The sequence below is a fragment of the Phyllobates terribilis genome, unplaced genomic scaffold, assembly GCF_046119375.1.
Source record: "Phyllobates terribilis strain yellow unplaced genomic scaffold, ASM4611937v1 Scaffold_60__1_contigs__length_8166268, whole genome shotgun sequence".
NCBI classification, from domain to species: domain Eukaryota; kingdom Metazoa; phylum Chordata; class Amphibia; order Anura; family Dendrobatidae; genus Phyllobates; species Phyllobates terribilis.
The window spans coordinates 6,975,911-6,993,957 of record NW_027362820.1 but is presented as its reverse complement, the minus strand read 5'-3'; the positions used below and the strand labels follow the sequence as shown (position 1 = coordinate 6,993,957).

The window sequence follows — 18,047 nt, the reverse complement described above, 5'->3', positions numbered from 1 at the left end:
TGCTTTAGGGCAGCATTGGACGAGCCCACCAGAGAACCAGACTCCTCCGGTGGGCCCTGGCTTCTCCATCAGGGGAGTTGAGAGTGCCAAGGTGAGGATCATGATGATGATGATCCAAGTTAGCATCTGAATTGTTTTCTTTTAATGCAAGCGCATGTATGTAGTAGCGGCTAGGCCTGAGGTGGTCAGCGTTTTGGCGCATATCCTACCTCCTCCGAGGATTGCTGGATGTTTTCCTGCTACTATCCCACTTCTATGACGTTAAAACAAAGCTTCAGGTGATGAATCGTGGATGAGGTGGTGGCAAAGGAGAAAGAGCAGGAGGAACAGGGACCATTCACATCAATATTAGGCCAGTCAACCACACATGTCTTGTAGGATATGTTTCTGTACCAAAAGGAGCAGTTCGGCTACACAGTTATAGGGCATACAGTGAGTGCAATGCCTACCAAAAATATGGAGGCACTCCGATGCCCCTTGGAAGTGACATGGAGGTCAGAGGGCCTTAACTAAACCGTTTTTTCCATTTATAGCAACTGGGTCTCCTGTACACTGTTGGCCTAAGTAGTGAATGGAAGGCTTTCCAAAAATTATGAGGAACTGCAATGCCCCTTGGAACAGACGTGGATTACAGCGTACTAAAAACCTTCTACCCATTATTGGCGAGTGGGTCTCCCTTAGTGTTCACCTATGCATTGAAAAGCAAAAGCTGACTAAAATTAGGAGGAAATGCAATGCCCGTTGGAAGAGTCGAGGAGGTTAGAGGTAATTAAAAACAACATTTCAATACCCCTTGGAAGAGCTGTGGAGTACAGGGTGGTTTAACAAGACGGTTTTAATGCCCCTTGGAAGAGACGTGGAGGTCACAGTAGCTTAACAAGACGGTTTTAATGCCCCTTGGAAGAGACGTGGAGGTCACAGTAGCTTAACAAGACGGTTTTAATGCCCTTTGGATGGAAGAGACGTGGAGGTCAAAGTAGCTTAACAAGACAGTTTTAATGCCCCTTGGAAGAGACGTGGAGTTCAGAGTGGTTTAACAAGACGGTTTTAATGCCCCTTGGAAGAGTGGTGGAGGTCGCAGTGGAATAAAAAGACAATATCAATGCCCCTTGTAAGAGACGTGGAGGTCACAGTAGCTTAACAAGACGGTTTTAATGCCCCTTGGAAGAGACATGGAGGTCACAGTAGCTTAACAAGATGGTTTTAATGCCCCTTGGAAGAGACGTGGAGGTCACAGTAGCTTAACAAGACGGTTTTAATGCCCCTTGGAAGAAACGTGGAGGTCACAGTAGCTTAACAAGACTGTTTTAATGCCCCTTGGAAGAGACGTGGAGTCCAGAGTGGTTTAACAAGACGGTTTTAATGCCCCTTGGAAGAGTGGTGGAGGTCCCAGTGGAATAAAAAGACAATATCAATGCCCCTTGGAAGAGACGTAGAGGTCACAATAGCTTAAAAAGACGGTTTTAATGCCCCTTGGAAGAGACGTGGAGGTCACAGTAGCTTAACAAGACGATTTTATTGCCCCTTACAAGAGCCGTGCAGTGCAGCATATTAAAAACATTATTTCCATTATTGGGGAGTGGGACTCCCATAGTCTTTGCCTATGCCTTCCAAGCAAAAGCTGCCAAAAATTAGGACGGAGGATCTTGCAATGCCCCGTACAAGAGCCATGCAGCACAGCATATTAAAAACATTATTCCCATTATAGGGGAGTGGGTCTCCCATAGTCTTTGCCTATGCCTTCCAAGCAAAAGCTGCCAAATATTATGACGGAGGAACTTGCAATACCCCGTACAAGAGCCATGCAGTACAGCATATTAAAAACATTATTCCCATTATTGGAGAGTGGGTCTCCCATATTCTTTGCCTATGCCTTCCAAGCAAAAGCTGCCAAAAATTAGGACGGAGGAACTTGCAATGCTGGCAACACGGACCAAGGTTACCCTGGTGGTATAGTGGTGGTGGAGGCTGAGGATAAGGAGAAGAGCAAAAAACAGCCAAAATGAGGAAGCGTATACCCATGTGAGGGTGTGAAGCGGTGCATGGGAATACACCTCCCGAAACAAAAAAGTGGATTTGACTTTATGTTTCTCTGCTGTCATTTGGTGGTGATGAGAAGAAGTCTGGCCCAATCCAGCCCTTGTTCACTTTGATAAGGGTCAGCTTGTCAGCATTGTCAGTTGACAGGCGAGTGCGCTTATCAGTTATAATTCCCCCAGCTGCACTAAAAACACGCTCCGCTAGCGGCAGGGCAGGCCAGGACCTCCAAGGCGTACAGAGCAAGTTCAGTCCAAGTGTCCAGCTTGGATACCCAATAATTAAAAGGCACAGAGGAATCACGGTGGACGCTGGTACGGTCGGCAAGGTACTCCCTCACCATCTTTTGAAACTTTCCACTCCTTGTGAGAGTACCCCGCGCCTCAGGGCCTGTAATCTGGGCGGGTCTCAGAAAACTGTCCCAGAACGTTGACAGTGTTCCCCAGCCTCTGCTGGATTGGAGTTGCGTCTCTCTCGCCTGTACGCCTTGGTTGGGCAACGAACTGTGACCTCTGCCGCTAGCGTGTTCAGGTGGGAATTTTTTTAACAGTTCTGCAGCAAGTGCCTTCTGGTACTGCCCCCTTTTTTTTAGACCTCTCCACCTAAGGAATAAGAGAGTGAAAGTTCTCCTTGTAGCAGGGGTCTAAAAGTGTCACCAACCAGTAATGACTGTCACACAACATTTTGACAACGTGAAGGTCACGGTTAAAGCAGCGTAACATAAAGCCAGTCATGCGTGCCAGACTGGTAACGGGCAAGACTTCCGTGTCCTCACCAAGATGACGACTGACCATGCTCTCCTCCTCCCCCCTGTCCTCATGCCACCCACGCTGAACCGACAGTATGACAGTTGTACAGGTTCTACCATCTACAGCGCATGATACCAGCTCCTGTTCTTCCTCCTCCTCCTCCTCCTCTCCCTCATTGTCCCCCAATGCACGTTGGGATGAGATGAGGCTGGGCTGTGTGTAATCGCCCGCTAGGGCTTCTTGATCCATCTCATCATACTCTGGCTGCAATGCCTCCTCTTTAATTCTCTGCAGAGAGCGTTGCAAAAGACAGACAAGTGGGATGCTGATGCTAATGATGGCGTCATCACCACTCACTATCTTGGTGGACTCCACAAAGTTTGTCAGGATGGTACATATGTCAGACATCCAGGTCCACTCCTGAGGTCTTGTGTGTGGAGTCTGACCTGAATATCGACGGCCTTGTTGCAGCTAATACTCCACAACAGCTCTCTTCTGCTCACAAATCATTTGCAAAATGTGGAGGGAAAAGTTCCAACGTGTGGGGACATCACACACCAGTCGGTGTGCTGGAAGCTGCAAACGCTGCTGCAACACAGCAAGGGCGGTGGAAGCTGTAGCCGACTTGCGAAAATGAGCTGACAGGCGGTGTACTTTGACGAGCAGATCTGGCAACTCGGGGTACGATTTAAGAAACCGCTGAACCTCGAGGTTAAGCACATGAGCCAGGCATGATACGTGTGTGATCTCGCCTCGCCTCAGAGCCGCCACCAGGTTACGGCCATTGTCACACACGACCATGCCTGGATGTAGGTTCAGCGGTCTCAGCCACAGATCTGCCTGCTCTTTCACAGGTGTCCACAACTCACAAGCAGCGTGAGGTTTATCACCTAAGCTTATGAGTTTCAGCACAACCTGTTGCCGCTTGGCTGAGGCAGCACTGCAGTGCTTCCAGCTTGTAACTGATGTGGTAATATCTGAGATGGAGGCTGAACATGAGGAGGAGGAGGATGATGCGCAGGAGCTGTACACTGTGAGGGCAACTCTGACTGACATAGGGCCCGCAATCCTCGGTGTGGGGAGGATGTGTTCCGTCCCAAGGTCCGACTGGGTCCCGACTTCCACTATGTTTACCCAGTGTGCCGTCAGGGAGATGTACCGTCCCTTGCCACAAGCACTTGTCCACGTGTCCGTTGTCAGGTGGACTCTCCCAGTAACTGCGTTGTTGAGGGAACGGCAGATGTTTTGAGACACGTGCTTGTGTAGTGCGGGGATGGCACACAGGACAAAATAGTGTCGGCTGGGGACCGAGTACCGAGGGACGGCCACCGCCATAAGGTTGCAGAAGGATTCTGTCTCCACCAGCCTAAAAGGCAGCATTTCCAACGCAAGCAGTCGTGAAATGTGCGAATTTAGGACTGTGGCCTGTGGGGCATTGGCTGCGAACTTGCGCTTTCGTTCAAAGGTCTGGGATATGGACAATTGAACGCTGCGGTGGGTCGTGGACGTTGATGCTGTTTCTTGATAAACTGCCATAACAAGTGAAGACTGAGAGGAGGGGGCATCTTTGCATGCAGTATGGACAGGGGATTGCCTTGCACGCACAACAGGGGGTTCTCTTACACGCACAACAGCGGAATAAGCAGTGGTGACACCCGCTGGCACTGGTCGTGGACCCTGGGGTTCGCCCCACAAAGTCGGGTGCTTTGCTGACATGTGCCTGATCATGCTGGTGGTGGTCAGGCTGGTAGTTTTGTCACCCCTGCTGATGCTGGCCTGGCAGGTGGTACAAATGGCCTTTTTGGGGTTATCAGCATTGTCTTTAAAAAAATTCCAGACTCTGGAAGACCTACCGGTTGTACAGGCCACGGCCCTCCTGTTGGTGTTACGGGGAACGGTTGCCCGCCTTCTGTCTGCGGCCACCACACTGCTTCTTCCTGCCTGTTGGGGTACTCTGCCTCCCTCCCCCTGTGTGCTGCTGGCCTGGCTCTGCGTGTCCTCCTGCCACGTTGAGTCAGTTACTAGATCATCCACCACCTCCCTCCTCTTCCACTTCCGCACCACGGTCCTCCTCCTCACTTCGTGGCAATTGTGTCTAGCCACCTCTTGTGACAAATTGCCAGCGTCGCCTTCCTGTGGCCGTGGCTGTTCAAATATTTGGCCATCGCTACATGGGATCTCCTCTTCCACCACTTCAAGCGGAGCAGGCGAGGGGGCCCAAATATGGAAATGGACCAGTGAACAGCTCTTCAGAGTGTCCAACTGTGGGATCAGTTGCTGTCTGACGACACTCGGCGTGGTTGGAGGAAGGAGCATCAGGGTGAGGAGGAGAATGCGGTCGAGACTCACGGCTACTAAGACTTGACCGTGTGGAAGACAGACCGGAGGTGGTGGTGCCCAGGTGACTGGAAGTATTATCTGCTATCCAATTAATAACCTGTTCACACTGATCAGTTCGCAATAGTGGTGCTGTTGTGTGCTTCCCTAGTAATTCGGTCAAGAACTGGGAGCGAGAAGATGTGACTGTTGGTTGTGGCACATTTTCACCTTGGCCACGGCCCCGTCCTCTGCACGCACCATCACCAGAACGTTCAGTTCCACATCTCTTGCCACGTGCCTTGCCCATTGTAAATTAAGTAAAATAGCTTACACTCGCACTATCAATGGCAAAAGGGTAACAAAAAGGAGATTTGAACCGTGGAAGAGGAAAACCACAGTTCAAGTTCTCTGGCCTACACCAGAATCTTTTAAACAGATACATTTGTGCCTGAACAGTCAGCGAGACACTCAAAATGTTTTTTTTTTATGCAAAAAAGTGGATTACATCCAGATTTGAACCGTGGAAGAGGAAAAACAGAGTTCTAGTTCTCTGGCCTACACCAGAATCTTTTAAACAGATATATTTGTGTCTGAACAGTCAGCGAGATACTCAAAATGTTTTTTTTTTATGTAAAAAGGTGGATTACACCCAGATTTGAACCGTGGAACAGGAAAAACACAATTCTAGTTATCTGGCCTACACCAGAATCTTTTAAACAGATATATTTGTGTCTGAACAGTCAGCGAGACACCCAAAACGTTTTTGTTTTTTTTTATGGAAAAAGGTGGATTACACCCAGATTTGAAACATGGAAGAGGAATAACAAAATTTGGCTGTATGCCCACGATGCGTTTTTTAAGCGTTTCCGCAGCGGCAAAAACGCTGCAGCAACGCTTAAAAAACGCATGGTAGAAGGCCTGCAATGTTCCCCAATGATAATCCGCATGTGCAAATTTCCGCTGCGGATTATCATTGTGGAAAAAAACGCAGCACTACCAATTATTTTGCGGAAGTGCTGCATTTTCGCCACCATTGACTTGCATTAGAACGCATGCATTCCGCTTCACTAGATAAGGACATGCGGAATACATGCTTTCTAATGTGCGGATGGTACCCAAGTCTAGAGGAGAGGACTCTCCTCCGGACCCGGGTACCATAGAACCTGTAAAAAAAAGAATAAAATAAAATAAACAATAAATATTATATTCACCTTCTGACGGCCCCGGCTGCACTCCTCCTCTCATGCCGGCAGATCGCGATGAACTGAAGGACCTGCGCTGACATCATAGTCATGTGACGGGTCACGCGACGCTGACGTCGGCAGGTCCTTCAGTGTACCGCTGCCAGCAGCCAGGACGGAGCGAAGCAAGACTACGGGGGCCATCAGAGGGTAAGTATATATCTATTTTTTTATTTTTTACCATTCTTTACGGTCACACTATATAAATCCATGCCGTTTGCATGGATTTATATAGTGTGACCAAGATGACAAGCACTTTCCAAGTGATGCTAAAATCGCTTGGAAAGCGCTTGTCAACCCGCATGTGGAAATGCAAGTGAAGAACGCTTCACTTCCGCATGTCCCTGGCAGGAAAACGCATGTACAATCCGCATGCGTTTTTTTCTGCCAGGGAGATGCAGAAACGCTCAGGAAAAAATCCTGAGCATTTCTGCATCGTGGGCACATAGCCTTCTAGTCATCTGGCCTACACCAGACTCTTTTAAACAGATATATTTGTGTCTGAACACTCACAGACACACTCAATTTTTTTTTTTTTTTTTTTGGGGGGGGGGGGGGATACCAAAAGGTTAATAAGACGGGTATTTGTACAGTCTGACTGAGGGAAAAAAAACAACAGGATTTAGATGAAAAAAAAAGGATTTTTCCTGGCCCCTGAGACCTGGGGATAAGTTGAGCAATTTGACCAGCAGCAGCACACAGGACTGTAATGCAGTGTTTGTTGGTATAACCACTGAGTCTCCTATACAGCCTGCCTGCCTGATATCTGGGATGGATATTAGTCCTGAGAAGGACTGTTTGTTTGATTTGGCAGGCTTTAGAGACCCTACGCTAGTGAGATGCTCGGGCGAGTACCGAGCAGTGTCGAGCATGCTCGCTCAACACTAGTTTGTGTTCATACAAAACAGGCATAGGAAATTTGGCCATTCAGTCCCTTAGGGGCTAGTGAATCCAGTCTGGAAATCCACTCACTTTTTGAGGATACATCTATTGAGATCACCACCTCACACATTGGGTTTAACCACCTCAATGATGCAAAAGGAGATGTCTCTTGTTTCACCTCAATGTGCACTGTTCATGTGTCTCACTAATGGGGTGTCCCGATGTCACACCAGGTGTGAGCGCAACACAGAGGGGAAAGGGAGCACAGACACTAGGGAAAAGGGGGAAGAGGTGACCTCCTAATCCGGACTAGCATCACCCTGTCTCCCCCTAACGTCCCTATACAGCCTCCGCAGCTGTCGCCCATCACGTGCCTCTCCCAACTATCCCTGGCGTAAGGCTATAGCTGGGGGTGGAAGGAGATGAGCACTAGTCAACCTCCACGGGCACTCTAAAAACAAAGGGGGAAGACAACACAGGGGAATTACAACTTCGCTTTAAAAGAAACTCCAAACAGGGCACACGGCCTCAAGACTCCAAAGAGGACGTTATGCTGCTTCAGCCAAGTTCCAAGTAGAAATGAGTATACCCGGCGACGCCAACCTAGACACACCAGGTATATATACACCCAGACTAAAGGGAGGTAGAATCTGGGTCCTAAAAACAGCCTCCCATCTAGGCAGCTGTCTGCATTGCCAAACGTGGAGATCTCCTGCAAACCCCTGCAGGGCGACTGTATGTCACCTCAGCAGCACTCCACCCCCATGCCGCAGGTGGTTTTAATTGGATCAGGATCTTACTTTCCCACACATAAGCAGACGGATGTCTCTTAGAGAGGTATTCACATGGTTAAGTCCTGACATCGAGAAACGCCTTATCGCGGCTGTCAGGTACACATGAATTGGCCAATTTATACACTAAGATTTCTCATTTATTTCTATATTCTACAGCAGCAATGCTATTCATATTTCATACTTCATATTTACACGTGCAAAAATTTTTTCAAATAATTTTCATTAAATTTTCTACAGCAGTAATGCTATTCATATTTCATACTTCATATTCACATACTCAGCGTTACAGTGCTACTTTGTTTTTTCATTGTATGTCACCTCTGACACACCCGTGACAGTACCCCCGCCCCCCTCTATGAGTGGCCTCCAGACACTCAGGACCGGGTTTCTCAGGAAAAGAGGTGTGAAAAGAGCGAACCAATCTGGGAGCGTTCACCTCTGACGCTGAAACCCACGTCCTCTCCTCCGGACCATAGCCTTTTAAGTGCACCAAGTATTGTAGAGAATGACGTTGAAGACGAGAATCTACTATTCTCAAACTCTAAATTACCATCAACCATTACTGGGGGCGGTGGTAGAGGTGAGGTCTCAAGAAGTTCTACGTACCTTTTGAGTAAGGACCTGTGGAACACATTGTGAACTTTAAGGGCCCGAGGAAATTCAAGATGAAACGTTGCTGGGTTAATAGCGGCGGTAATTTTGTAGGGACCAATAAACCTAGGTCCCAGCTTCCAAGAAGGAACTTTCAATCTTATATTCTTGGTAGACAACCACACAAAGTCATTCACATTGAGGTCCGGACCTGGCAAGTGTTTTCTGTCAGCCATACGTTTATACCCGTCACCCATGGTCTTCAAATTACACACAACACCCTGCCACACCGAGGAGAGCGAAGAAGCAAACAGTTCCTCTTCAGGAACTCAAGAAGCTCCTCCCCCACTGAAAGTACCAAACTATGGATGATAACCGTATGCACCGAAAAACGGTGATGGCAAATTCTGTCAGCGGTAAGTAGGATGCCCAATCATCCAGATTTTTGGAGACAAAACACCTGAGGCATGTCTCCAAGTTCTGATTGACCCACTCTGCATGCCCAAAAACACACAAAGAAAAAAACCAAAGTGTCAATCTTGTGTCGTTTTTTTTTTTTTTTTCACAAAACATGCTGGGCCGGTTATAATGTCACAACAGGTGTGAGTGCAACAGAGAGAGTCATGCCAGGTGTGAATGCAACACAGAGGGGAAAGGGAAAGGGAGCCCAGACACTAGGTAAAAGGGAGGGGGGGGGGAGAGGTGACCTCCTAATCTGGAGTAGCGTCACTCTGTCTCCCCCTAACGTCCCTATACAGCCTCCGCAGCTGTCGCCGATCACGTGCCTTGCCCTACTATCCCCGGCGTAAGGCTATAGCTGGGGGTGGAAGGAGTTGAGCACTAGTCAACCTCCGCAAGCACTCTAAAGACAAAAGGGGAAGACAACACAAGGGAATTACAGTTTAGCTTTAGAAGAAACTCCATCAGGGCACACGGCCTCAAGACTCCAAAGAGAACGTGATGCTGCTTCAGCCAAGTTCCAAGTAGAAATGAGTATAACCGGCAACGCCCACCTAGACACACCAGGTATATATACACCCAGACTAAAGGGAGGTAGTCGCTGGGTCCTAAACACAGCCTCCTATCTAGGCAGCTGTCTGCATTGCCAAACGTGGAGATCTCCTGCACACCACTGCAGGACGACTGTATGTCACCTCGGACACACGACACCCAACCATGGAATATTTCGCCGAAATGCCCCCCCACACTCCTCCTAGACTACCTCTTGGTCGTGCATACATAATCTAGGAGGTAGGTGCATGTGGCCACATATACAAGTCCTGGGGTTTTACAGTTGGAATAATTCCTCTGGAGAAAGGTTTCACCTATAGAGGAACTCGAGAAAGATTTACATGGTCTCATCCAATTACATGTACAACTTTCTACACATCTAAAGAAACCACAGATTCTTCTATCTAGCCATGTCCCCTTGGGTGCAGGTTTTTATAGAAACTATGCACTAAATGGTCCCTAATTGACCAACCCTTTCTGAAAGTTATTGTGGGAGTAGATCCCACAGCACCCCTCAGGTCCAGGTCGGCCACAAGTACATCCTAGTGTTTTCTGATGATATTAAAGAAATGGTCACTCTGATTATCACAAGTTCCTATTACTTGTGTTATCCCATATTTTTCTTGGTGTCTTGGTTAGGTATGGAGGAGTGTCTCTCTCTCCTGTTTTTCTGCAAACAATCATGTGGAATCCAAAATGTACTGTGGGTACCTTATTCCTTGAATCTGGTGTTTATGTCTATAGCCTGTAAATTAATATCTGTGACATTAGAGCAGTTTCATCTCAACTGTAAACTGGCCCTTGGATATTGTTTTTTTTTTTTTTAGTAGGAAGGGGTGGTGGCTATGCCACTTTAATAGTTTATGGTAGATGAGTGCCCCTAGGGTCCAAATCAGGGCTGTGGAGTCGGAGTAGTGGAGTCGGTGCCCATTTTGGTGGAGTCAGAGTTGGAGTCGGTATAAAATGGACAAGACTCCGACTCTTAATATATGTAATAAATTGGGAACAGTAGTTCAATGCAGTTTGTGTGGAATATTTTTTCATAAGAATTTGGGAAAGTTATGAAATGTCCTATAAATGTATTTCCTAGTCCTGATGTAAGGGTTTACACTTTTAGCTGAGAAAAATGTGTCCTACCGTAAATTTATCACTTAAACATGAGCCATGTATGAGGGAGTCGGAGTCGTGAAGTCGGAGACGGTGCCATGGAAATTTAGGAGTAGGAGTCGAAGGTTTGGCTTACCGACTCCACAGCCCCGGCTCCCATCCCGTTCTATATCAAGGAAAGGCAACTGGTAATAATTAAACTCTGATATAAATCTAAGGCCCACTCTACGAATATTGAGTTCTCTGACAAATTCAAGAAATTGTTCACTCGTCCTTGACCAGATGATAAAAATGTTGTCAATATATCTATATCATGCCCCAATATATAGTTGCCACCACTTATGATCATCCCTGAGTATTTTGATTTCCTCCCATCAGCCCAGGAATAGATTAGCAGATGAGGTAGTACAGGGGCTCCCCATCGCAGTACCCCTGAGCTAGGGTAAATACTTCCTGTCAAAAAGAAAGACGTTATGAGTAAGAATGAATTTTAGAAGATTGTCCATGAAGTCATTATGTCTTCTACACTCTACTGATCTCAATTTCTATAAACATTTTACTCCTCTGATATAATCCTCATGCGATATATTACTGTACAAAGCCTCGATATCTGGTAAGGCCTGCTCCCCTACATGCATGTATACATGCTCGGGGGTATACATTGAGGGGAGCAGGCAAAGGGAAACCAACTCCAGAGGGATTATTCCAACTGTAAAACCTCAGGACTTATTCCAACTGCAGGACCTCAGGCGGTACTGTGGGAACATTATCCTGTGTGTGTGTGGGGGTGGGGGGGGGCAGTACTGTAGGAACATTACTCTGTGTGGGGGGCATCATACATCCTGCAAAAGGAGCATAATGGGGGCATTACACTGTGTGGGGGCATCATACATCCTGCATAAGGGGTGTAATGGGGGCATTACACTGTGTGGGGGGCATCAAACATACTGCATAAGGGGCATAATGGGGGCATTACACTGTGTGGGGGCATCATACATCCTGCATAAGGGGTGTAATGGGGGCATTACACTGTGTGGGGGGCATCAAACATACTGCATAAGGGGCATAATGGGGGCATTACACTGTAAGGGGGGGATCATACATACAACATAAGGGGCATAATGGGGGCATTACACTGTGTGGGGGCATCATACATACTGCATAAGGTGCATAATGGGGGCATTACACTGTGTGGGGGCATCATACATACAATATAAGGGGCATAATGGGGGCATTACACTGTGGGGCCAGTAAAGGGGTCCTGTACTATGAGAACAATACGTTTCCTCCCTTCCTGTCTCCATAGTTGGGTCGTAAGTATCTATTACAGGAAACAGAACAAAAACCTTATGATTCTTATAAAGGGGCAACACAAGACCCCAAAAGAGTCTCCGTGCTGAAGGGGTTAATGCCCCCTGCGCCCAGTAATGGGGGATCTCCACATACCTCCACCTGCAGAGCCGCCACCACATATATGGCTGCTCTGTGCGCACAGGACCTGTGATGAGGTCACAGGAGGGGAGGAGTCAGGGGTCACATGATCAGGGGCCTCAGTGGATGCAGGACTCTGCTGTGCTGGTTGTCATGGTGCTGGATGAGCTGAAGTTTATGTGTGGGGTCAGGAGGGGTTTACAGTGTGGATGTAGCAGAGCCGCGCGTGTACGAGGCGTAAGGAGCGGAGCCGCGCGTGTACGAGGCGTAAGGAGCGGAGCCGCGCGTGTACGAGGCGTAAGGAGCGGAGCCGAGCGTGTACGAGGCGTACGGAGCGGAGCCGCGCGTCTACGAGGCGTACGGAGCGGAGCTGCGCGTCTACGAAGCGTACGGAGCGGAGCCGCGCGTCTACGAGGCGTACGGAGCGGAGCCGCGCGTCTACGAGGCGTACGGAGCGGAGCCGCGCGTCTGCGAGGCGTACGGAGCGGAGCTGCGCGTCTGCGAGGCGTACGGAGCGGAGCCGCGCGTGTAAGAGGCGTACGGAGCGGAGCCGCGCGTGTACGAGGCATACGGAGCGGAGCCGCGCGTGTACGAGGCGTACGGAGAGGAGCCGCGCGTGTACGAGCCGTACGGAGCGGAGCCGCGCGTGTACGAGCCGTACGGAGCGGAGCCGCACGTGTACGAGGCGTACGGAGCGGAGCCGCGCGTGTACGAGGCGTACGGAGCGGAGCCGCGCGTGTACGAAGCGTACGGAGAGGAGCCGTGTGTACGAGGTGTACGGAGAGGAGCCGCGCTTGTACGAGGCTTAAGGAGCGGAGCCGTGTGTGTACGAGGCTTAAGGAGCAGAGCCGCGCATGTACGGAACGGAGCCCCATGTGTACAAGGTGTAGGGAGTGGAGCCGCACGTGTACAAGGTGTACGGAGAGGAACAGCGTGTGTACGGAGCGGAGCCGTGCATGTACGAAGTGTATGTATCTGTGCGCTGTAAGGTTGCTGCCGGACAGGTCGTGGATGGGAGGTATGTGACCCCAAAGTACCAAGCTTCGGTGATGTAGGACCCGGAGAAGCAGGCTCCAGCACACATAGTGCTGAGAGGGAGTTAATGGGCCCGGATTAAAGGGTCGGGTTTTACGAGCAGCTGAAAGAGCTGGGGGGGTGGGGGGGGGGAATCAGCTGCTCACTTAAATCAGGCCTTCCAAGACCTGGACTGGAGGTAAGACAGCTGCGCCTGTCTCAGTGTGCTGTGTGTTGTGCAAGGTGAGCAGACCTTGCATGTGCTGCTCAGAGTCTGCTGGAGGCAGAGAAAAGCACTACATTGAAACGGCTGAAGCCGTGCTGCATATGGACTGGTTATTTTGAGTTTTATCCTGTTATACCTTTTTGTGCCAGAAAAAGGCTGTTATGTTTTGTTTTCCTGGTTGCTTTATGGACATTTAATAAACCACCAGTTTGTTTTGGTACCTGCAGACTGCATTCCTGTGTGAACCTGCGCCAACCCGAGAGCTGAACCGTCACAAATTGGTGGAGAACGCGGGCACAAATCCCAAGGGGCAGTGTGACTGCTACAGGAAAACGTATATGTCCTGGGTGAAGGCCGCCAGCCAGCAAGGTTCGTTCGGCAGCATGGAGGAGCTTGTAACATCCCTGGCGGCGTGCTTGCATAGTGCACCACCTCCCACCATGCAAGACCGCAATCTTACCCATCAGTCCAGCCTGCAAACCTTGCTCCAGTTCATGCTGTGTGCATGTCTCTTGACTGACTGCTTAGGGCTGCGGCCCGGTTACTTCCTGATTCTTATAGCTGCTGTGGGCGAACCCCTAATGCGTCTCCAGCCTATTTCTGTGAATCACTGGATATTTAAACCCCCTCCACCCAGAAGGAGGTGCCTGAGCAACACCTTCACTCAGTTTGTCTTTGCAACTGAATTGCCAGGTCTTGTCCTGTATCTAGTCTGTTTCTGCCACCCTGGGGGCCGTATACCCAGGCCTGTTACCTGTATCTCTGACTTCTAGTCTGTTCTGCCACCCTGGGGGCTGTATACCCAGGCCTGTTGCCTGTATCTGTGACTTCTAGTCCATTTCCGCCACCCTGGGGGCCGTATACCCAGGCTCGTTCCTGTATCTCGTTGCAGTATCAGTTCCTGTCTGAACTGTCTCTTAGCCTGTTACCTGTTTTGTCTCTATGTCCGTACCCTCCCTTTTCCTGCAGTGTCTGAACCAGCACATAACTCCTACTCATACATAGTTTATAAGGCCGAAAAAAGACAAGCGTCCATCCAGTTCAGCCTATTTCTTGTGCATTGCAGCTATTCCGCAGCGTTGATCCAGGGGAAGGCAAAAAAAAAACATGCGGTATAGGCCAATTTACATCATTGAGGGAAAATTCACTTCCCGACTCCAATCTGGCAGTCAGATTAAATCCCTGGATTAATTAACTATCACTAAGCATAAGATGTAATTTTATTGTTCTCAAGAAAGGCGTCCAGGCCTCTCTTGAACTCATTAAGTGAGTTGGACATCACCACTTCCTCTCCCAGAGAGTTCCAGAGTCTCACGGCTCTGACTGTAAAGAATCCCCTTCTATGCTGGTGCAGGAACCTCCTTTCCTCCAGACGCATAGTGTGCCCCCTCGTCTTTGTCACCATCCTTGGTATAAACAGGTCATGGGAGAGATCTCTGTACTTCCCCGTGATGTATTTATGCATGTTTATGAGGTCTCCCCTAAGCCTTCTCTTTTCCAACGTAAATAGGCTTAATTTTGACAACCTCTCTGGGTATTCTAGTCCCTCCATTCCCTTTATTACCTTAGTCGCCCTCCTTTGTACCCTCTCTAGCTCCAATATGTCTTTCCCGAGCACCGGAGCCCAGAATTGTGCACAATATTCTAAGTGCGGCCTTACCAGAGCTTTATACAGAGGAAGAACAATGTTCTCATCATATGCCCCTATTCCTCTTCTGATGCATGCCATGACTCTATTCGCCTTTGCAGCTGCTGCCTGATACTGGGCATTCCAATTTAATTTGCTATTAACCAAGACGCCTAGGTCCTTCTCCATGTCAGATTTCCCCAACGGTTTCCCATTTAATATGTATGGGTGACTGCTGTTTTTCTTTCCTATGTGCATGACCTTACATTTATCGGCATTGAACCCCATTTGCCATTTTTTGGCCCAATTTATCTAAATCCTCCTGTAGCTGTGCCCTATCCTCATCTGTATTAACTACTTTACAAAGCTTAGTATCATCTGCAAATATTGCTATTTTACTATGCAACCCTTTCACTAGATCATTAATAAATATATTAAATAATATAGGGCCCAAGACAGACCCTTGAGGCACCCCGCTAGTAACCCTGACACACCCTGAGCTTACTCCATTGATAACCACCCTCTGCTTTCTATCACTCAGCCAGCTATTTACCCACTTGCACACATTATCCCCCAGGCCAAGCATTCTCATTTTATATCTCTGTATAAAATGTACTCTGTACTTCTGTTTGTGAGTTTTGTGTCCACTCGCTACTTCATTGTAAGTACCTTGTGTGTATCTGGTTCTGCTTGTCCCTTTTCCCTACCTCCTGTGTTCTAGCCATCTTCCTGTATCTTTCAGTCTGTTCCATGTGAACAGAGCCCTGTCCTCTCTGCCTGCACCGTCAGCCCTGTTCTGCTCTGCCTAGCCCACCGCTCCGGCGATTCCTCTCTGCTCTGCCTTGTTCACCGCACTTGTGGTTTAGTTCTGCTCTGCTTGCTCACCGCTCCGGCGGTTCCCCTCTGCTCTGCCTAGCCCACCGCTCCGGTGGTTCCTCTCTGCTCTGCCTTGTTCACCGCACCTGCGGTTTAGTTCTGCTCTGCTTGCTCACCGCTCCGGCGGTTCCCCTCTGCTCTGCCTAGCCCACCACTCCGGCGGTTCCTCTCTGCTCTGCCTAGCCTACCGCTCCGGCGGTTCCTCTCTGCTCTGCCTTGTTCACCGCACCTGCGGTTTTGCTCCGCTCGGCTTGCTCACCGCATCTGCGCTTTCGCTTTGCTCTGCCTTGTCCACCGCTCCGGCGGTTTCGCTCTGCTCTGCCTTGTCCACCGGACCTGCGGTTCCGCTCTGCTCTGCCTTGTCCTCCGCTCCGGCGGTTTCACTTTACTCTGCTTGTCTACCGCATCTGCGGCTCTGTTCCTGTCTCCCAGTCTGTACTGGACTCTATCCAGCCTGCGCTCCAACCAGCTAGTACCTACCTGTCTGCACTCCAGCCGTGCTTGCCAGTAGTTTCCTGTCTGCATACCAGCCGTGCTTACCAGTACCCACCTGTCTGCATACCAGCCGAGCCTGCCAATACCCACCTGTCTGTATGCCAGCCTAACCTGCCTGTTCCTGCATTCCCCAGTGTGGCTCAACAGCTGTGACCGGGATCTGACCTGGAGTAGCACCTGGTCCCTCTGCTCGGTTCCTCCTTGGTTCACGGAGTCGTTAGCCGCCGTGCGACCTTGGTCGGATCGGATTGATACTTAGTTACGCCCCTCCAGGCACTCCTCGGTTCATGGTACAGTGGGATCACTAATCACGCTCACGCCAGTCAGTCCGGGCGCGAGCGTAACAGAGCTGATAAAGCAACTGGTGCAGGCGAATATGCATCAGCAGAAAGCTCAGCAGGAGACTAACAAATTGTTAGTACAACAGTTCCAGTTTCAACAGCAATAGATGCAGTAGCGACAGCAGTAGGAACAGATGACACTCCTGGCAGAGGCCCTTCCATGTCAGAGAAGCCGCACCACCTCCAGGCCGAAGCGACGAGACCCAAGTGAGGAAAACGGTGAGAGGGGCGTTGCAAAATATGACTCCGGGGGATGACGTTGAGGCGTTCCTGGCCGTGTTTGAGAGGGTGGCGGACCGTGAGAGACTACCACCGGAACAGTTGGCAGAGGTTCTAGTGCCATATATGACCGTGGAACCACAGAAGGCGTATTTTGATCTGGCACTGCAGGATGCTAAGGAGTATAGCAAGATTAAGGCTGAGATACTGGCGCGGCTGGGCATAAGCCTGGCAGTCAGAGCACAACGAGTCCACCTCTGGGACTTAAGCAGAGACAAACCTCCATGGTCACAAATGTACCTGGTACAGAAGTGGCTGGATCGGTTTATCCACTCTCTGCCAAAGCCTATTTAGTCCTGGGTTGCCCAGGGAAATCCCCAAAATGCAGACGACCTGGTGGGCCTAGTAGAGAGGTACCGGGCGGTAGAGGGTTCCCTGGGTGGGCAAGCAAGGGTTAGGTCACCTTTCTGGGGCTCCCAAAAGAAGGGGACTAAATCTTCACTGGGCGTTCGTCCAAAGTGCCAAGAGGTAGATGAATTACGGTTGGAACTACCCAACTCAGGGATTTAACTCTTAATGGGGCATTTGATAATATGTCTGTATTTAACGGTGTTGCTCAAGAGCCGGGGGTGACACCAAATACCCATACTTTGACGTCAATGGGGACTTGTTATACTGAAGCACCAAGGTGAGAGGGGAGCTCGTCGAGCAGTTGCTGGTGAACATACAGGTGTAAGGTGTTAGACATGGCCCATGCACATGTCTTAGGTGGTCACCTGGGGATAGAAAAAACACAGGAACGAATCCTCCAGAGGTTCTATTGTCCCGGTTGTCACCGAGAAATTGTAAATTATTCTAGGTTCTGTCCCACCGGCCAGCTGACCTCCCCGGTGACACGTCTCTGGAGCCCCTTAGTGCTGTTACCTATCATTGAGGTGCCTTTTGATCGCATAGCCATGGATCTGGTGGGGCCCCTGGTCAAGTCCGCCAGAATGCATTAGTATATCCTGGCAGTACTCAACTATGCGACACAGTATCCGAAGTCTGTGCCGCTACATAACTCCTCCTTCAAGTGTATAGGAGTAGT

The 18,047-nt window shown here is 49.5% G+C and overlaps 1 protein-coding gene across 1 annotated transcript in view; it reads right to left on the bottom strand.

Moving 5' to 3' along the window:
- Positions 1 to 12,237, bottom strand: part of LOC141192395 (oocyte zinc finger protein XlCOF8.4-like) — a 220,036-nt gene extending 207,799 nt beyond the window's left edge. Inside the window, exon 1 of the mRNA XM_073661915.1 lies at positions 12,178 to 12,237. The gene's annotated coding sequence lies outside the window, so the exon portion shown is untranslated. The remainder of the gene's footprint in view (positions 1 to 12,177) is intronic.
- Between the last annotated feature and the right edge of the window lie 5,810 nt (positions 12,238 to 18,047).